Source organism: Archocentrus centrarchus, chromosome 13 (genome assembly GCF_007364275.1).
Source record: "Archocentrus centrarchus isolate MPI-CPG fArcCen1 chromosome 13, fArcCen1, whole genome shotgun sequence".
Taxonomy (NCBI): Eukaryota; Metazoa; Chordata; class Actinopteri; order Cichliformes; family Cichlidae; genus Archocentrus; species Archocentrus centrarchus.
In genome coordinates, this window is record NC_044358.1 from 13,222,082 (window position 1) to 13,240,260 (window position 18,179).

The following is an 18,179-nucleotide window of genomic DNA, read 5'->3' on the forward strand; positions in this document are numbered from 1 at the left end:
GACACGCTTTCTGGCTCCTCTTCATAACGCACAAGTCTTTCGCCTTTTACTAAAGACTTCCGTGGAGAGCGATGCTAAGCGAGTTGTGCTTATTTTTGGGGGGCTCTGCCACCCGGCCGGGCCATCTTCTTTTTGTTTTTAAAGGAAAAAAAAAAGACACGCACGGACGTAAGCGAGCACAGAGGCACGACAGGCCTCTCGTGTGCTCGCTGTGGCTAAGTGTGGGCGGAGCTTCGAGGTCAAAGCTGCCTCCCTGGGAGCCAATTGAAATAGCGCACCGTCACAAGCGAGACGTGTCCCGGGAAGGCGGCCCAGCCAGGAAGACGAAGGAGCCCATCGCTTCTCGGCCTTTTGGCTAAGATCAAGTGTAGTATCTGTTCTTATCAGTTTAATATCTGATACGCCCCTGATGCGGGGGCGACATATTAAATGCATTTTTAGAATAGGGAGCCGAATAAGGGGCTCGCTCCATCCGCTCCACGCATCGACCCGGTATTGCAGCGCCTCCGGGAACGGTGCCCTCTCCGCTGCCCTTGTGGAAAAGCAAAAAGTCGAGGCCGTTTGAGGTCATCTGCAGCCACGGGCGGCGGAAGTCTCGTGAAGCTTTCGATCCAGTTGGTTCAAGGAAAGGTTCGTTTATCGTCAAAGTATCCTCGGGCGAGGTGCTGAGCCCCGACGTGCTCCAAGTGTGTCCGTCGCAGTGTGAATGTGCGCGCAAATGTTAGATGGACAGCACTTAGCGCGTAGTGTGAATGGGCGAGTGAGACACATTGTATGAAGGCACTTTGAGCGCTCGAGCACAGTGGAAGAGCGCTGCAAGAGAACCAGTCCATTTACCCTTTGGTCTCCAGTCGTGGGTCCGCCACAAACAGCCAGGCCTGATTTTTACTGCTACGGAGACGAGCAGGCGGGGCCCGAGTTCTGCAAACCAAACAGGGGCCACCATGACCCCGGTGGCCGGGACTAGGCATCACTATGGCCTCCGGGGAGGCGAGAGAGACACGCTTTCTGGCTCCTCTTCATAACGCACAAGTCTTTCGCCTTTTACTAAAGACTTCCGTGGAGAGCGATGCTAAGCGAGTTGTGCTTATTTTTGGGGGGCTCTGCCACCCGGCCGGGCCATCTTCTTTTTGTTTTTAAAGGAAAAAAAAAAGACACGCACGGACGTAAGCGAGCACAGAGGCACGACAGGCCTCTCGTGTGCTCGCTGTGGCTAAGTGTGGGCGGAGCTTCGAGGTCAAAGCTGCCTCCCTGGGAGCCAATTGAAATAGCGCACCGTCACAAGCGAGACGTGTCCCGGGAAGGCGGCCCAGCCAGGAAGACGAAGGAGCCCATCGCTTCTCGGCCTTTTGGCTAAGATCAAGTGTAGTATCTGTTCTTATCAGTTTAATATCTGATACGCCCCTGATGCGGGGGCGACATATTAAATGCATTTTTAGAATAGGGAGCCGAATAAGGGGCTCGCTCCATCCGCTCCACGCATCGACCCGGTATTGCAGCGCCTCCGGGAACGGTGCCCTCTCCGCTGACCTTGTGGAAAAGCAAAAAGTCGAGGCCGTTTGAGGTCATCTGCAGCCACGGGCGGCGGAAGTCTCGTGAAGCTTTCGATCCAGTTGGTTCAAGGAAAGGTTCGTTTATCGTCAAAGTATCCTCGGGCGAGGTGCTGAGCCCCGACGTGCTCCAAGTGTGTCCGTCGCAGTGTGAATGTGCGCGCAAATGTTAGATGGACAGCACTTAGCGCGTAGTGTGAATGGGCGAGTGAGACACATTGTATGAAGGCACTTTGAGCGCTCGAGCACAGTGGAAGAGCGCTGCAAGAGAACCAGTCCATTTACCCTTTGGTCTCCAGTCGTGGGTCCGCCACAAACAGCCAGGCCTGATTTTTACTGCTACGGACACGAGCAGGCGGGGCCCGAGTTCTGCAAACCAAACAGGGGCCACCATGACGCCGGTGGCCGGAACTAGGCATCACTCTGGCCTCTGGGGAGGTGAGAGAGACACGTTTTCTGGCTTCTCTTCATAACGCACAAGTCTTTCGCCTTTTACTAAAGACTTCCGTGGAGAGCGATGCTGAGCGAGTTGTGCTTATTTTTGGGGGGCTCTGCCACCCGGCCGGGCCATCTTCTTTTTGTTTTTAACGGAAAAAAAAAAAGACACGCACGGACGTAAGCGAGCACAGAGGCACGACAGGCCTCTCGTGTGCTCGCTGTGGCTAAGTGTGGGCGGAGCTTCGAGGTCAAAGCTGCCTCCCTGGGAGCCAATTGAAATAGCGCACCGTCACAAGCGAGACGTGTCCCGGGAAGGCGGCCCAGCCAGGAAGACGAAGGAGCCCATCGCTTCTCGGCCTTTTGGCTAAGATCAAGTGTAGTATCTGTTCTTATCAGTTTAATATCTGATACGCCCCTGATGCGGGGGCGACATATTAAATGCATTTTTAGAATAGGGAGCCGAATAAAGGGCTCGCTCCATCCGCTCCACGCATCGACCCGGTATTGCAGCGCCTCCGGGAACGGTGCCCTCTCCGCTGACCTTGTGGAAAAGCAAAAAGTCGAGGCCGTTTGAGGTCATCTGCAGCCACGGGCGGCGGAAGTCTCGTGAAGCTTTCGATCCAGTTGGTTCAAGGAAAGGTTCGTTTATCGTCAAAGTATCCTCGGGCGAGGTGCTGAGCCCCGACGTGCTCCAAGTGTGTCCGTCGCAGTGTGAATGTGCGCGCAAATGTTAGATGGACAGCACTTAGCGTGTAGTGTGAATGGGCGAGTGAGACACATTGTATGAAGGCACTTTGAGCGCTCGAGCACAATGGAAGAGCGCTGCAAGAGAACCAGTCCATTTACCCTTTGGTCTCCAGTCGTGGGTCCGCCACAAACAGCCAGGCCTGATTTTTACTGCTACGGAGACGAGCAGGCGGGGCCCGAGTTCTGCAAACCAAACAGGGGCCACCATGACCCCGGTGGCCGGGACTAGGCATCACTATGGCCTCCGGGGAGGCGAGAGAGACACGCTTTCTGGCTCCTCTTCATAACGCACAAGTCTTTCGCCTTTTACTAAAGACTTCCGTGGAGAGCGATGCTAAGCGAGTTGTGCTTATTTTTGGGGGGCTCTGCCACCTGGCCGGGCCATCTTCTTTTTGTTTTTAAAGGAAAAAAAAAATACACGCACGGACGTAAGCGAGCACAGAGGCACGACAGGCCTCTCGTGTGCTCGCTGTGGCTAAGTGTGGGCGGAGCTTCGAGGTCAAACCTGCCTCCCTGGGAGCCAATTGAAATAGCGCACCGTCACAAGCGAGACGTGTCCCGGGAAGGCGGCCCAGCCAGGAAGACGAAGGAGCCCATCGCTTCTCGGCCTTTTGGCTAAGATCAAGTGTAGTATCTGTTCTTATCAGTTTAATATCTGATACGCCCCTGATGCGGGGGCGACATATTAAATGCATTTTTAGAATAGGGAGCCGAATAAGGGGCTCGCTCCATCCGCTCCACGCATCGACCCGGTATTGCAGCGCCTCCGGGAACGGTGCCCTCTCCGCTGACCTTGTGGAAAAGCAAAAAGTCGAGGCCGTTTGAGGTCATCTGCAGCCACGGGCGGCGGAAGTCTCGTGAAGCTTTCGCTCCAGTTGGTTCAAGGAAAGGTTCGTTTATCGTCAAAGTATCCTCGGGCGAGGTGCTGAGCCCCGACGTGCTCCAAGTGTGTCCGTCGCAGTGTGAATGTGCGCGCAAATGTTAGATGGACAGCACTTAGCGCGTAGTGTGAATGGGCGAGTGAGACACATTGTATGAAGGCACTTTGAGCGCTCGAGCACAGTGGAAGAGCGCTGCAAGAGAACCAGTCCATTTACCCTTTGGTCTCCAGTCGTGGGTCCGCCACAAACAGCCAGGCCTGATTTTTACTGCTACGGAGACGAGCAGGCGGGGCCCGAGTTCTGCAAACCAAACAGGGGCCACCATGACCCCGGTGGCCGGGACTAGGCATCACTATGGCCTCCGGGGAGGCGAGAGAGACACGCTTTCTGGCTCCTCTTCATAACGCACAAGTCTTTCGCCTTTTACTAAAGACTTCCGTGGAGAGCGATGCTAAGCGAGTTGTGCTTATTTTTGGGGGGCTCTGTCACCTGGCCGGGCCATCTTCTTTTTGTTTTTAAAGGAAAAAAAAAAGACACGCACGGACGTAAGCGAGCACAGAGGCACGACAGGCCTCTCGTGTGCTCGCTGTGGCTAAGTGTGGGCGGAGCTTCGAGGTCAAACCTGCCTCCCTGGGAGCCAATTGAAATAGCGCACCGTCACAAGCGAGACGTGTCCCGGGAAGGCGGCCCAGCCAGGAAGACGAAGGAGCCCATCGCTTCTCGGCCTTTTGGCTAAGATCAAGTGTAGTATCTGTTCTTATCAGTTTAATATCTGATACGCCCCTGATGCGGGGGCGACATATTAAATGCATTTTTAGAATAGGGAGCCGAATAAGGGGCTCGCTCCATCCGCTCCACGCATCGACCCGGTATTGCAGCGCCTCCGGGAACGGTGCCCTCTCCGCTGACCTTGTGGAAAAGCAAAAAGTCGAGGCCGTTTGAGGTCATCTGCAGCCACGGGCGGCGGAAGTCTCGTGAAGCTTTCGATCCAGTTGGTTCAAGGAAAGGTTCGTTTATCGTCAAAGTATCCTCGGGCGAGGTGCTGAGCCCCGACGTGCTCCAAGTGTGTCCGTCGCAGTGTGAATGTGCGCGCAAATGTTAGATGGACAGCACTTAGCGCGTAGTGTGAATGGGCGAGTGAGACACATTGTATGAAGGCACTTTGAGCGCTCGAGCACAGTGGAAGAGCGCTGCAAGAGAACCAGTCCATTTACCCTTTGGTCTCCAGTCGTGGGTCCGCCACAAACAGCCAGGCCTGATTTTTACTGCTACGGACACGAGCAGGCGGGGCCCGAGTTCTGCAAACCAAACAGGGGCCACCATGACGCCGGTGGCCGGAACTAGGCATCACTCTGGCCTCTGGGGAGGCGAGAGAGACACGTTTTCTGGCTTCTCTTCATAACGCACAAGTCTTTCGCCTTTTACTAAAGACTTCCGTGGAGAGCGATGCTAAGCGAGTTGTGCTTATTTTTGGGGGGCTCTGCCACCTGGCTGGGCCATCTTCTTTTTGTTTTTAACGGAAAAAAAAAAAGACACGCACGGACGTAAGCGAGCACAGAGGCACGACAGGCCTCTCGTGTGCTCGCTGTGGCTAAGTGTGGGCGGAGCTTCGAGGTCAAAGCTGCCTCCCTGGGAGCCAATTGAAATAGCGCACCGTCACAAGCGAGACGTGTCCCGGGAAGGCGGCCCAGCCAGGAAGACGAAGGAGCCCATCGCTTCTCGGCCTTTTGGCTAAGATCAAGTGTAGTATCTGTTCTTATCAGTTTAATATCTGATACGCCCCTGATGCGGGGGCGACATATTAAATGCATTTTTAGAATAGGGAGCCGAATAAGGGGCTCGCTCCATCCGCTCCACGCATCGACCCGGTATTGCAGCGCCTCCGGGAACGGTGCCCTCTCCGCTGACCTTGTGGAAAAGCAAAAATTCGAGGCCGTTTGAGGTCATCTGCAGCCACGGGCGGCGGAAGTCTCGTGAAGCTTTCGATCCAGTTGGTTCAAGGAAAGGTTCATTTATCGTCAAAGTATCCTCGGGTGAGGTGCTGAGCCCCGACGTGCTCCAAGTGTGTCCGTCGCAGTGTGAATGTGCGCGCAAATGTTAGATGGACAGCACTTAGCGTGTAGTGTGAATGGGCGAGTGAGACACATTGTATGAAGGCACTTTGAGCGCTCGAGCACAATGGAAGAGCGCTGCAAGAGAACCAGTCCATTTACCCTTTGGTCTTCAGTCGTGGGTCCGCCACAAACAGCCAGGCCTGATTTTTACTGCTACGGAGACGAGCAGGCGGGGCCCGAGTTCTGCAAACCAAACAGGGGCCACCATGACCCCGGTGGCCGGGACTAGGCATCACTATGGCCTCCGGGGAGGCGAGAGAGACACGCTTTCTGGCTCCTCTTCATAACGCACAAGTCTTTCGCCTTTTACTAAAGACTTCCGTGGAGAGCGATGCTAAGCGAGTTGTGCTTATTTTTGGGGGGCTCTGCCACCCGGCCGGGCCATCTTCTTTTTGTTTTTAACGGAAAAAAAAAAAGACACGCACGGACGTAAGCGAGCACAGAGGCACGACAGGCCTCTCGTGTGCTCGCTGTGGCTAAGTGTGGGCGGAGCTTCGAGGTCAAAGCTGCCTCCCTGGGAGCCAATTGAAATAGCGCACCGTCACAAGCGAGACGTGTCCCGGGAAGGCGGCCCAGCCAGGAAGACGAAGGAGCCCATCGCTTCTCGGCCTTTTGGCTAAGATCAAGTGTAGTATCTGTTCTTATCAGAAGCGGATCGACAGCGCTCTCTTTTGGTCCTTCTACCGAATTTTGTTTCTTCTCTACAAGCAACAAAACTGAGGTAAGACAAGACTTTCTTTTAAGTGCTTAGCTGCCTGTAGCAGGGAGGGTTCGTCCCCCACTCTGCCAGGATGGCAGCTCCACCTGTGACGGTAAGAAGACATCAGAGTGTGCGATTCCTGTTTAAGGAGGAAAATGGCACTCTGTACGAAATGACAAGAATTGACTTTTCAAGACAACTATTGCAGAAAGCATTGAGATTTAAGGTCACTGATCTGAACTGTATTATTACGTTACCACAGAAGAAGGGATTTGATGTGAGCTTTATGACGGCAGCGTTACTACGAGAATTCTGGACAAGATTTGAAACTGCAAAAGACCAATTTGCTATCTTCAATGTAGAAAAACTAACTGATTATGCATCAAAAACAGTGATTGTCAAGATGTTCAATGAAATGGTGAACCCAGAAGATATCAAGATGTGGTTGGGAAGATTTTGTACGGTGAAAGGTTCACCAGTCAAAGTCAGAGATATTGACGGAATTTGGAATTGTGCATGGAGAGTACCAATTCAGCAGTGGCTAGACCCACAGGGAATATATGGTTTGAAACACATTCCACAGACAATAGTGTTGGGTGAGAATAGAGGTTATGTTTACTACCAAAACCAACCAAAGATATGTCGCAGATGTGGGGAACAGGGACACTTGGTGGAGGCGTGCACACAAGTGGTGTGTAAAAAGTGTAGGCAGATAGGGCACACAGTGGAAATATGTACAAATAACAAAACCTGTAACTTATGTGGTAACGAAGATCATCTTTTCAGAAATTGTCCTCAGTCCTTTGCAAATAGATTAAAGGCGTCAAAAAAGGAGGAAGGTAACATACGCATGGGACATCCAAACCACCTGCAGGTGGAACCAATCAGCGTTCAATTGAACGAGCGACCACTCCAACAAGCAACAGGTGAGCCTACAATGCCACAGGCAAGAGGTGAAAATGAACACGAACAACTCGATCAGACTTCTGAAACAGAAGGTGAGCATAATTTAGAAGAAGAATCTCTAAATATGGAAGACTGCAGAGATTTCGAAGATGGGGAGGAGGAGGAAGAAAGAGGCAAAATTACTAACCAAGGGAAAAGAATAATCCCAGAGTCATCTAGAGAAGAAGGGGATATTATGGAGAAAAGAGGGAAATATATGGAGAGTTCACAAGACTCTGAGGCAGAAACAGCGCATTGCTTCCCATCGAACTCACCAAATGAATTGTCTTTCTTAGCAATAGCAGTACAGTCTACCCCAAAAGAAAAACGAACAATGAATTATGCGATGAGATATAGATCAGAAGAAGAACAAGAAAAAATGGAATCAGTTACAGAAGAAGAAAGAATAAAAAAGATTAAATCAGAACTCATTTCACAGGAAATCCGGGAAGTTCCGGGCCAATAATGAGTTTAAAATGGGAAAAAAAGGAAATAAAATGGCACGATACCAAATTTACAAAAGACCTCTTTTCGCTTACAGTCTTTATACACTATTCTTAATAATGTTTACAATAGCGTCAATAAATGTCAGGAGTATTTGCTCAGATGTCAGAGTACATTCTATTTTCCCCTTTTTGGAGACTGTACAAGCTGATATTCTTTGCTTACAAGAATGCACAATCCCCTTTCGGACACATTATACGAAATGGGAGGATAAATGGCGTTTTAAATCCATCTGGTCTGGATCAGACGAAAATAAAAATGATGGTGTAGCGATTCTAGCAAATAGCCCACACATTAAATTTAATAATAGTATCATCATAAGACAAGGGAGAGCTCAAATAGCGGAGGTTGAATGTAGAGGAAATAAAGTAAAAATATTAAATATCTATGGATATAATGAAAAGGATGAGAGACTAAAACTGTTTAATGATTTGGATCCATATTTGATAACTAGAGATCCATTCCTGATGTGTGGGGATTTCAACTGCATATTAGAGAAGGAAGATAGGTTAAACATGGGCGAAGATTTTAAGAGGGATAAAACCGCGACCTTTCTACAAAGATTATGTTATGATTTTAAACTTGAAGATGTATGTAAAAATAGATTTGAGGGACAACAAAAATTTACTTGGTATAGCCCAGATGGAAAACAAGCATCACGTATAGACTATATTTTTATTAAGCACTGCCAAATTCAGGATGTACAATTAATTCCAGTTTTTTTCTCAGACCATATTATGATAAAAAGTACTGTAGCTATTCGAACAAATAGCGAATGGGGAAAGGGAGTTTGGAAATTAAATTGCTCCTTATTAAAAGAAAAAAAGATTGTGGAAAAATACAAAAATGAATACAGAAGATGGCAGACGATACAAGAACTTTGTGAATCGAGATTACAATGGTGGGAAATAGTAAAAAAAAGGACATGTTCTTTTTTCATTAAGGAAGGAAAATATAAGAAACAACGTGAAAAGAAAAAACTGTCTAAATTACAAAGACGTTTACAGACATATTTCAAATTGGAAAGATGTGGCTTGGATCTTTATAAAGAAATAATTGACCTAAAAAAAGAAATAAAAAATTTAATGGAAAAAAAAGCGATTGGAGCGATAATACGGAGTAAAGAAAGAGAAATTGAAGAAGGTGAGAAATGTACAAGATACTTTTTTAAAAAAATAATAGATGGACGAGATGAAATAATGGAACTTAGAGACAAAGAGGGTAAGATAAAGGAAGATAATCAAGATTTAAGAATGATAATAGAAGACTATTATAAAACTTTATATGACTACCAACCCGTAGAAGAAGAGGTGGTTCGAGAAACATTAGATATTCTCGAAAAAAAGGTGATAGAAATAGAGAATTTGGAAAAAGGCTTTAATCTAATAGAATTAACAAAATGTATGGGAAACTTTAGTAAGAAAAAAAGTCCAGGAATGGATGGTCTGCCGATAGAATTTTATGAGACTTTTTGGGATCTCATTGCACCAGATATCTTAGATATCTTTAATGAGTTTCAAGAAATGACATGTCTTCCACAGAGCTTTACAATAGCTCTAGTGAAACTGATATACAAAAAAGGTGAAAAAATAGATCTGAAGAATTGGAGACCAATCTCCCTATTGAATGTCGATTATAAACTCTTCAGTAAACTTTTAGCAAATAGATTGACAGGAATATTAGGCCAATTAATACATCCAGATCAAATGTGCGCGGTCCCTGGACGTAAAATTACGGATGGTCTGTTTTTGATAAGAGACATAATACATTACACCCAAGATCGTGGAAGTAAAATGATGATGTTAAATTTAGATTTTGAAAAAGCATTCGATAGGATATCACACGAATATCTTTTTAGAGTCTTAAACAAAATGGTTGGCCCCACAAAATTTATAAAGTGGATTTCACTTCTATACACTGACACGATAAGCCGAATTTTAGTCCAAGGGACTTTAACGACAGAAATAAAGATCAAAAGAGGAGTGAGACAAGGTTGTCCCTTGTCAGCAATATTATACATTTTATGTATTGAACCCCTAGCCCAGATTTTGAGAAATGACCGACACATAAGAGGTCTTGAACTACCAGGTTGTGGTGGTTTGATGACTAAATGTATCTTATATATGGATGACATAAATGTGATTTGTGCAAATACCTATTCAGCAAATAGAGTTTTACAAACGGTAGATAGATTTGGAAATGCATCTGGATCAAAAATTAATAGAGAAAAAACACAAATCTTAATGTATGGACCTTGGAAAGAAGAAGAAAAGCAGGAATGGAAAAAGAATATTTCTGATAGAAAGATTTTGGGTGTAAAATTTGATGTAGATGGTTGTGGAAAACAGAATTGGACTGATCTAATAAAAAAAATTAAAAAAAAGGTTGCTTATTGGTCGTTGCGAGCACTGACAATGGAAGGGAAAGTTTTAGTAACAAAAGCAGTATTTTTGGCAACATTACGACTAACGAGTCTCGTTTTTTTCCCCCCTAGAGAAACGATAAGAAGATTGGAACGAATTCTCTTCTATTTTCTATGGAATACCAAATGGGAGCGGGTAAGAAGATCAGATATGAAGAAGCAGAAGGAAAAAGGAGGAAAAGGAGTCCCGGACCTTCACTTGACTTTGGGTAGCCATTATGTGGCGAATCACCTAAAGATAATAACACAAAAAGGGAATGAAAAGACTAAAGCTTTAGCCTATTATGAGCTTGGGATGTATTTGAGACAATTAAAACTGACTCCAAGTGATTTAAAACGACCAGTTGCTTTCAATATGTCGCCAGCCTATAAAAGTATAAAAACTTTTCTAAGAAATTATAATTTGGAGCATGAAGCCTGTGAAATCTTATGTAACCATAAAACCATCCAGACATTAGTGAAGACACGGGAAGAAACATGTAAGATAAAGAAATGTGTTAATAGTGACTGGAGAACGACATGGCTAAAGTGTAACCATCCTATCCTCCCAAACAGGTTGAAAGATTTTATGTGGATGATTGCCCACGAGATTCTCCCGGTCCGTGCTGTCATGCATGCACGGGGAATGGCGACAAAGGACGTCTGTCCAAGGTTAGGCTGTAAGCAGCCAGAAACAATAGGACATGTGCTATGGACATGTGAAGCAGCAGTCGACCTGTGGACCATGGCTGACTCCCATAACTTTCCGCACCTACCAAAAAAAGCTACTCTAAATGAACAAATGGTGCTTTATGGCTTCGGCCTAGAAAAATTCCAAAAAGAACTTCAGAAAGAAATATGGCTCTCTATAGTAGCCATAAATAATGCAATTTGGGTGGCAAGAAATCTCTTGGTTAGGTCACAGAGGCAGATCCCCCCGTTAGCATCGCTCCAAATTGCCATAAGCACCAGGCAAGAAAATGGACGATGCTAAAAAGAAGAATCGCCTCATGTGAAAGCGGAGGGAGCAAAAGCAGGTCACACAGAAAAGGTCACTGTTGCTGCAGCCGGGCTCTCCGGGTGAGGCAGGTGGGAAGGAGCGAAGGGGAAGGATCTTGATATCTTGGGCATAAACATTATTCCATCTGTAGGGTATAGAATAAGACTACAGTAATTAACATATCCTTTTTTTATATGTGAGATCTTCCTGTGCCTTATATACAAATGTTAAAATGGTTTTGTTCCTTTTTTTGAATCTGTATATGTCCCTGAAATATTCTTTGTAAATAACTACTTGCTTGTGAATATCTGTTTTTAACAAATATAAATTTAAAAAAAAAAAAAAAAAAAAAAAAAAAAAATCTGTTCTTATCAGTTTAATATCTGATACGCCCCTGATGCGGGGGCGACATATTAAATGCATTTTAGAATAGGGAGCCGAATAAGGGGCTCGCTCCATCCGCTCCACGCATCGACCCGGTATTGCAGCGCCTCCGGGAACGGTGCCCTCTCCGCTGACCTTGTGGAAAAGCAAAAAGTCGAGGCCGTTTGAGGTCATCTGCAGCCACGGGCGGCGGAAGTCTCGTGAAGCTTTCGATCCAGTTGGTTCAAGGAAAGGTTCATTTATCGTCAAAGTATCCTCGGGCGAGGTGCTGAGCCCCGACGTGCTCCAAGTGTGTCCGTCGCAGTGTGAATGTGCGCGCAAATGTTAGATGGACAGCACTTAGCGTGTAGTGTGAATGGGCGAGTGAGACACGTTGTATGAAGGCACTTTGAGCGCTCGAGCACAATGGAAGAGCGCTGCAAGAGAACCAGTCCATTTACCCTTTGGTCTCCAGTCGTGGGTCCGCCACAAACAGCCAGGCCTGATTTTTACTGCTACGGAGACGAGCAGGCGGGGCCCGAGTTCTGCAAACCAAACAGGGGCCACCATGACCCCGGTGGCCGGGACTAGGCATCACTATGGCCTCCGGGGAGGCGAGAGAGACACGCTTTCTGGCTCCTCTTCATAACGCACAAGTCTTTCGCCTTTTACTAAAGACTTCCGTGGAGAGCGATGCTAAGCGAGTTGTGCTTATTTTTGGGGGGCTCTGCCACCTGGCCGGGCCATCTTCTTTTTGTTTTTAAAGGAAAAAAAAAATACACGCACGGACGTAAGCGAGCACAGAGGCACGACAGGCCTCTCGTGTGCTCGCTGTGGCTAAGTGTGGGCGGAGCTTCGAGGTCAAAGCTGCCTCCCTGGGAGCCAATTGAAATAGTGCACCGTCACAAGCGAGACGTGTCCCGGGAAGGCGGCCCAGCCAGGAAGACGAAGGAGCCCATCGCTTCTCGGCCTTTTGGCTAAAATCAAGTGTAGTATCTGTTCTTATCAGTTTAATATCTGATACGCCCCTGATGCGGGGGCGACATATTAAATGCATTTTTAGAATAGGGAGCCGAATAAGGGGCTCGCTCCATCTGCTCCACCCATCGACCCGGTATTGCAGCGCCTCCGGGAACGGTGCCCTCTCCGCTGACCTTGTGGAAAAGCAAAAAGTCGAGGCCGTTTGAGGTCATCTGCAGCCACGGGCGGCGGAAGTCTCGTGAAGCTTTCGATCCAGTTGGTTCAAGGAAAGGTTCGTTTATCGTCAAAGTATCCTCGGGCGAGGTGCTGAGCCCCGACGTGCTCCAAGTGTGTCCGTCGCAGTGTGAATGTGCGCGCAAATGTTAGATGGACAGCACTTAGCGCGTAGTGTGAATGGGCGAGTGAGACACATTGTATGAAGGCACTTTGAGCGCTCGAGCACAGTGGAAGAGCGCTGCAAGAGAACCAGTCCATTTACCCTTTGGTCTCCAGTCGTGGGTCCGCCACAAACAGCCAGGCCTGATTTTTACTGCTACGGAGACGAGCAGGCGGGGCCCGAGTTCTGCAAACCAAACAGGGGCCACCATGACCCTGGTGGCCGGGACTAGGCATCACTATGGCCTCCGGGGAGGCGAGAGAGACATGCTTTCTGGCTTCTCTTCATAACGCACAAGTCTTTCGCCTTTTACTAAAGACTTCCGTGGAGAGCGATGCTAAGCGAGTTGTGCTTATTTTTGGGGGGCTCTGCCACCTGGCCGGGCCATCTTCTTTTTGTTTTTAAAGGAAAAAAAAAAGACACGCACGGACGTAAGCGAGCACAGAGGCACGACAGGCCTCTCGTGTGCTGGCTGTGGCTAAGTGTGGGTGGAGCTTCGAGGTCAAAGCTGCCTCCCTGGGAGCCAATTGAAATAGCGCACCGTCACAAGCGAGACGTGTCCCGGGAAGGCGGCCCAGCCAGGAAGACGAAGGAGCCCATCGCTTCTCGGCCTTTTGGCTAAGATCAAGTGTAGTATCTGTTCTTATCAGTTTAATATCTGATACGCCCCTGATGCGGGGGCGACATATTAAATGCATTTTTAGAATAGGGAGCCGAATAAGGGGCTCGCTCCATCCGCTCCACGCATCGACCCGGTATTGCAGCGCCTCCGGGAACGGTGCCCTCTCCGCTGACCTTGTGGAAAAGCAAAAAGTCGAGGCCGTTTGAGGTCATCTGCAGCCACGGGCGGCGGAAGTCTCGTGAAGCTTTCGATCCAGTTGGTTCAAGGAAAGGTTCGTTTATCGTCAAAGTATCCTCGGGCGAGGTGCTGAGCCCCGACGTGCTCCAAGTGTGTCCGTCGCAGTGTGAATGTGCGCGCAAATGTTAGATGGACAGCACTTAGCGCGTAGTGTGAATGGGCGAGTGAGACACATTGTATGAAGGCACTTTGAGCGCTCGAGCACAGTGGAAGAGCGCTGCAAGAGAACCAGTCCATTTACCCTTTGGTCTCCAGTCGTGGGTCCGCCACAAACAGCCAGGCCTGAGTTTTACTGCTACGGACACGAGCAGGCGGGGCACGAGTTCTGCAAACCAAACAGGGGCCACCATGACGCCGGTGGCCGGAACTAGGCATCACTCTGGCCTATGGGGAGGCGAGAGAGACACGTTTTCTGGCTTCTCTTCATAACGCACAAGTCTTTCGCCTTTTACTAAAGACTTCCGTGGAGAGCGATGCTAAGCGAGTTGTGCTTATTTTTGGGGGGCTCTGCCACCTGGCCGGGCCATCTTCTTTTTGTTTTTAAAGGAAAAAAAAAATACACGCACGGACGTAAGCGAGCACAGAGGCACGACAGGCCTCTCGTGTGCTCGCTGTGGCTAAGTGTGGGCGGAGCTTCGAGGTCAAAGCTGCCTCCCTGGGAGCCAATTGAAATAGTGCACCGTCACAAGCGAGACGTGTCCCGGGAAGGCGGCCCAGCCAGGAAGACGAAGGAGCCCATCGCTTCTCGGCCTTTTGGCTAAAATCAAGTGTAGTATCTGTTCTTATCAGTTTAATATCTGATACGCCCTGATGCGGGGGCGACATATTAAATGCATTTTTAGAATAGGGAGCCGAATAAGGGGCTCGCTCCATCTGCTCCACCCATCGACCCGGTATTGCAGCGCCTCCGGGAACGGTGCCCTCTCCGCTGACCTTGTGGAAAAGCAAAAAGGCGAGGCCGTTGAGGTCATCTGCAGCCACGGGCGGCGGAAGTCTCGTGAAGCTTTCGATCCAGTTGGTTCAAGGAAAGGTTCGTTTATCGTCAAAGTATCCTCGGGCGAGGTGCTGAGCCCCGACGTGCTCCAAGTGTGTCCGTCGCAGTGTGAATGTGCGCGCAAATGTTAGATGGACAGCACTTAGCGCGTAGTGTGAATGGGCGAGTGAGACACATTGTATGAAGGCACTTTGAGCGCTCGAGCACAGTGGAAGAGCGCTGCAAGAGAACCAGTCCATTTACCCTTTGGTCTCCAGTCGTGGGTCCGCCACAAACAGCCAGGCCTGATTTTTACTGCTACGGAGACGAGCAGGCGGGGCCCGAGTTCTGCAAACCAAACAGGGGCCACCATGACCCCGGTGGCCGGGACTAGGCATCACTATGGCCTCCGGGGAGGCGAGAGAGACATGCTTTCTGGCTTCTCTTCATAACGCACAAGTCTTTCGCCTTTTACTAAGACTTCCGTGGAGAGCGATGCTAAGCGAGTTGTGCTTATTTTTGGGGGGCTCTGCCACCTGGCCGGGCCATCTTCTTTTTGTTTTTAAAGGAAAAAAAAAAGACACGCACGGACGTAAGCGAGCACAGAGGCACGACAGGCCTCTCGTGTGCTGGCTGTGGCTAAGTGTGGGTGGAGCTTCGAGGTCAAAGCTGCCTCCCTTGGAGCCAATTGAAATAGCGCACCGTCACAAGCGAGACGTGTCCCGGGAAGGCGGCCCAGCCAGGAAGACGAAGGAGCCCATCGCTTCTCGGCCTTTTGGCTAAGATCAAGTGTAGTATCTGTTCTTATCAGTTTAATATCTGATACGCCCCTGATGCGGGGGCGACATATTAAATGCATTTTTAGAATAGGGAGCCGAATAAGGGGCTCGCTCCATCCGCTCCACGCATCGACCCGGTATTGCAGCGCCTCCGGGAACGGTGCCCTCTCCGCTGACCTTGTGGAAAAGCAAAAAGTCGAGGCCGTTTGAGGTCATCTGCAGCCACGGGCGGCGGAAGTCTCGTGAAGCTTTCGATCCAGTTGGTTCAAGGAAAGGTTCGTTTATCGTCAAAGTATCCTCGGGCGAGGTGCTGAGCCCCGACGTGCTCCAAGTGTGTCCGTCGCAGTGTGAATGTGCGCGCAAATGTTAGATGGACAGCACTTAGCGCGTAGTGTGAATGGGCGAGTGAGACACATTGTATGAAGGCACTTTGAGCGCTCGAGCACAGTGGAAGAGCGCTGCAAGAGAACCAGTCCATTTACCCTTTGGTCTCCAGTCGTGGGTCCGCCACAAACAGCCAGGCCTGATTTTTACTGCTACGGACACGAGCAGGCGGGGCACGAGTTCTGCAAACCAAACAGGGGCCACCATGACGCCGGTGGCCGGAACTAGGCATCACTCTGGCCTATGGGGAGGCGAGAGAGACACGTTTTCTGGCTTCTCTTCATAACGCACAAGTCTTTCGCCTTTTACTAAAGACTTCCGTGGAGAGCGATGCTAAGCGAGTTGTGCTTATTTTTGGGGGCTCTGCCACCCGGCCGGGCCATCTTCTTTTTGTTTTTAAAGGAAAAAAAAAAAGACACGCACGGACGTAAGCGAGCACAGAGGCACGACAGGCCTCTCGTGTGCTCGCTGTGGCTAAGTGTGGGCGGAGCTTCGAGGTCAAAGCTGCCTCCCTGGGAGCCAATTGAAATAGCGCACCGTCACAAGCGAGACGTGTCCCGGGAAGGCGGCCCAGCCAGGAAGACGAAGGAGCCCATCGCTTCTCGGCCTTTGGCTAAGATCAAGTGTAGTATCTGTTCTTATCAGTTTAATATCTGATACGCCCCTGATGCGGGGGCGACATATTAAATGCATTTTTAGAATAGGGAGCCGAATAAGGGGCTCGCTCCATCCGCTCCACGCATCGACCCGGTATTGCAGCGCCTCCGGGAACGGTGCCCTCTCCGCTGACCTTGTGGAAAAGCAAAAGTCGAGGCCGTTTGAGGTCATCTGCAGCCACGGGCGGCGGAAGTCTCGTGAAGCTTTCGATCCAGTTGGTTCAAGGAAAGGTTCGTTTATCGTCAAAGTATCCTCGGGTGAGGTGCTGAGCCCCGACGTGCTCCAAGTGTGTCCGTCGCAGTGTGAATGTGCGCGCAAATGTTAGATGGACAGCACTTAGCGTGTAGTGTGAATGGGCGAGTGAGACCACATGTATGAAGGCACTTTGAGCGCTCGAGCACAATGGAAGAGCGCTGCAAGAGAACCAGTCCATTTACCCTTTGGTCTCCAGTCGTGGGTCCGCCACAAACAGCCAGGCCTGATTTTTACTGCTACGGAGACGAGCAGGCGGGGCCCGAGTTCTGCAAACCAAACAGGGGCCACCATGACCCCGGTGGCCGGGACTAGGCATCACTATGGCCTCCGGGGAGGCGAGAGAGACACGCTTTCTGGCTCCTCTTCATAACGCACAAGTCTTTCGCCTTTTACTAAAGACTTCCGTGGAGAGCGATGCTAAGCGAGTTGTGCTTATTTTTGGGGGGCTCTGCCACCTGGCCGGGCCATCTTCTTTTTGTTTTTAAAGGAAAAAAAAAGACACGCACGGACGTAAGCGAGCACAGAGGCACGACAGGCCTCTCGTGTGCTCGCTGTGGCTAAGTGTGGGCGGAGCTTCGAGGTCAAAGCTGCCTCCCTGGGAGCCAATTGAAATAGCGCACCGTCACAAGCGAGACGTGTCCCGGGAAGGCGGCCCAGCCAGGAAGACGAAGGAGCCCATAGCTTCTCGGCCTTTTGGCTAAGATCAAGTGTAGTATCTGTTCTTATCAGTAATGAGATTGGTCTCCAATTCTTTAATTCAGCCTTATCATCTTTTTTATATATTAACTTAACTAGAGCTATTGTAAAGCTCTCTGGTAATCGCGTCATCGTATTGAATTCACTATAAATTTCTAATAGATCTGGGCAAGAAGATCCCAAAAGACTGCATAATATTCAATCGGGAGCCATCTATCCCTGGACTCTTGCTTTTTTCGGAAAGATTTCATACATTTTGTAATTCAGTTAATCAAAGTCCCGTCAAGAACATCTCAGCCTGTACCTCTTTTACAATTCTCTGTAGCGTCTCTGTTACTATTACATCTTCTGTCGGTGGAAACTGTACAAATCTCCATAATAATCCTCCACTATTTCCTTTAGGCCTTCGATTTCATTACCATATTCCCATCCTTATGTTTTAATTCCGTTATTTCATCCTTTCCTTCCATCACTTTTTTGAAAAAGTATCTTGTACACTTTTCCCCTTCTTCAAGTTCTTTTTCTCTACTTCTAATTATCAGTCCTTTTCCTTCCTCTTCTGCTATTCTCTTCATC

The 18,179-nt window shown here is 49.0% G+C and overlaps 24 non-coding genes and 3 pseudogenes across 24 annotated transcripts; all 27 read left to right on the forward strand.

Annotated features, from left to right (window-relative positions):
• Positions 1-5: 5 nt before the first annotated feature.
• LOC115791346 (U5 spliceosomal RNA) lies at positions 6-123 on the forward strand. The gene has a single exon (XR_004020889.1). It is a non-coding gene; the product is annotated as a U5 spliceosomal RNA (small nuclear RNA).
• Positions 124-335: 212 nt separating this feature from the next.
• Positions 336-526, forward strand: LOC115791389 (U2 spliceosomal RNA). The gene has a single exon (XR_004020930.1). It is a non-coding gene; the product is annotated as a U2 spliceosomal RNA (small nuclear RNA).
• A 477-nt stretch (positions 527-1,003) lies between these two features.
• Positions 1,004-1,121, forward strand: LOC115791347 (U5 spliceosomal RNA). Its single transcript, XR_004020890.1, has one exon. It is a non-coding gene; the product is annotated as a U5 spliceosomal RNA (small nuclear RNA).
• Positions 1,122-1,333: 212 nt separating this feature from the next.
• On the forward strand, positions 1,334-1,524 carry LOC115791390 (U2 spliceosomal RNA). The gene has a single exon (XR_004020931.1). It is a non-coding gene; the product is annotated as a U2 spliceosomal RNA (small nuclear RNA).
• Positions 1,525-2,001: 477 nt separating this feature from the next.
• LOC115791351 (U5 spliceosomal RNA) lies at positions 2,002-2,119 on the forward strand. The gene has a single exon (XR_004020894.1). It is a non-coding gene; the product is annotated as a U5 spliceosomal RNA (small nuclear RNA).
• Positions 2,120-2,332: 213 nt separating this feature from the next.
• On the forward strand, positions 2,333-2,523 carry LOC115791399 (U2 spliceosomal RNA). Its single transcript, XR_004020940.1, has one exon. It is a non-coding gene; the product is annotated as a U2 spliceosomal RNA (small nuclear RNA).
• Positions 2,524-3,000: 477 nt separating this feature from the next.
• Positions 3,001-3,117, forward strand: LOC115791337 (U5 spliceosomal RNA). The gene has a single exon (XR_004020882.1). It is a non-coding gene; the product is annotated as a U5 spliceosomal RNA (small nuclear RNA).
• Positions 3,118-3,330: 213 nt separating this feature from the next.
• LOC115791391 (U2 spliceosomal RNA) lies at positions 3,331-3,521 on the forward strand. Its single transcript, XR_004020932.1, has one exon. It is a non-coding gene; the product is annotated as a U2 spliceosomal RNA (small nuclear RNA).
• A 477-nt stretch (positions 3,522-3,998) lies between these two features.
• Positions 3,999-4,116, forward strand: LOC115791326 (U5 spliceosomal RNA). Its single transcript, XR_004020872.1, has one exon. It is a non-coding gene; the product is annotated as a U5 spliceosomal RNA (small nuclear RNA).
• Positions 4,117-4,328: 212 nt separating this feature from the next.
• LOC115791392 (U2 spliceosomal RNA) lies at positions 4,329-4,519 on the forward strand. The gene has a single exon (XR_004020933.1). It is a non-coding gene; the product is annotated as a U2 spliceosomal RNA (small nuclear RNA).
• A 477-nt stretch (positions 4,520-4,996) lies between these two features.
• LOC115791318 (U5 spliceosomal RNA) lies at positions 4,997-5,114 on the forward strand. Its single transcript, XR_004020864.1, has one exon. It is a non-coding gene; the product is annotated as a U5 spliceosomal RNA (small nuclear RNA).
• Positions 5,115-5,327: 213 nt separating this feature from the next.
• Positions 5,328-5,518, forward strand: LOC115791393 (U2 spliceosomal RNA). Its single transcript, XR_004020934.1, has one exon. It is a non-coding gene; the product is annotated as a U2 spliceosomal RNA (small nuclear RNA).
• A 477-nt stretch (positions 5,519-5,995) lies between these two features.
• LOC115791348 (U5 spliceosomal RNA) lies at positions 5,996-6,113 on the forward strand. Its single transcript, XR_004020891.1, has one exon. It is a non-coding gene; the product is annotated as a U5 spliceosomal RNA (small nuclear RNA).
• Positions 6,114-6,326: 213 nt separating this feature from the next.
• Positions 6,327-6,539, forward strand: LOC115791311 (uncharacterized; annotated as a pseudogene).
• Positions 6,540-11,584: 5,045 nt separating this feature from the next.
• Positions 11,585-11,793, forward strand: LOC115791309 (uncharacterized; annotated as a pseudogene).
• Positions 11,794-12,270: 477 nt separating this feature from the next.
• On the forward strand, positions 12,271-12,387 carry LOC115791338 (U5 spliceosomal RNA). The gene has a single exon (XR_004020883.1). It is a non-coding gene; the product is annotated as a U5 spliceosomal RNA (small nuclear RNA).
• Positions 12,388-12,600: 213 nt separating this feature from the next.
• On the forward strand, positions 12,601-12,791 carry LOC115791405 (U2 spliceosomal RNA). The gene has a single exon (XR_004020947.1). It is a non-coding gene; the product is annotated as a U2 spliceosomal RNA (small nuclear RNA).
• Positions 12,792-13,268: 477 nt separating this feature from the next.
• LOC115791327 (U5 spliceosomal RNA) lies at positions 13,269-13,385 on the forward strand. Its single transcript, XR_004020873.1, has one exon. It is a non-coding gene; the product is annotated as a U5 spliceosomal RNA (small nuclear RNA).
• Positions 13,386-13,598: 213 nt separating this feature from the next.
• On the forward strand, positions 13,599-13,789 carry LOC115791394 (U2 spliceosomal RNA). Its single transcript, XR_004020935.1, has one exon. It is a non-coding gene; the product is annotated as a U2 spliceosomal RNA (small nuclear RNA).
• A 477-nt stretch (positions 13,790-14,266) lies between these two features.
• On the forward strand, positions 14,267-14,383 carry LOC115791320 (U5 spliceosomal RNA). Its single transcript, XR_004020866.1, has one exon. It is a non-coding gene; the product is annotated as a U5 spliceosomal RNA (small nuclear RNA).
• Positions 14,384-14,596: 213 nt separating this feature from the next.
• Positions 14,597-14,786, forward strand: LOC115791304 (U2 spliceosomal RNA). The gene has a single exon (XR_004020862.1). It is a non-coding gene; the product is annotated as a U2 spliceosomal RNA (small nuclear RNA).
• Positions 14,787-15,262: 476 nt separating this feature from the next.
• On the forward strand, positions 15,263-15,378 carry LOC115791355 (U5 spliceosomal RNA). Its single transcript, XR_004020898.1, has one exon. It is a non-coding gene; the product is annotated as a U5 spliceosomal RNA (small nuclear RNA).
• Positions 15,379-15,591: 213 nt separating this feature from the next.
• LOC115791395 (U2 spliceosomal RNA) lies at positions 15,592-15,782 on the forward strand. The gene has a single exon (XR_004020936.1). It is a non-coding gene; the product is annotated as a U2 spliceosomal RNA (small nuclear RNA).
• A 477-nt stretch (positions 15,783-16,259) lies between these two features.
• Positions 16,260-16,376, forward strand: LOC115791317 (U5 spliceosomal RNA). Its single transcript, XR_004020863.1, has one exon. It is a non-coding gene; the product is annotated as a U5 spliceosomal RNA (small nuclear RNA).
• A 213-nt stretch (positions 16,377-16,589) lies between these two features.
• On the forward strand, positions 16,590-16,779 carry LOC115791402 (U2 spliceosomal RNA). The gene has a single exon (XR_004020944.1). It is a non-coding gene; the product is annotated as a U2 spliceosomal RNA (small nuclear RNA).
• A 476-nt stretch (positions 16,780-17,255) lies between these two features.
• On the forward strand, positions 17,256-17,372 carry LOC115791339 (U5 spliceosomal RNA). The gene has a single exon (XR_004020884.1). It is a non-coding gene; the product is annotated as a U5 spliceosomal RNA (small nuclear RNA).
• A 212-nt stretch (positions 17,373-17,584) lies between these two features.
• Positions 17,585-17,734, forward strand: LOC115791310 (uncharacterized; annotated as a pseudogene).
• The last annotated feature ends 445 nt before the right edge of the window (positions 17,735-18,179 follow it).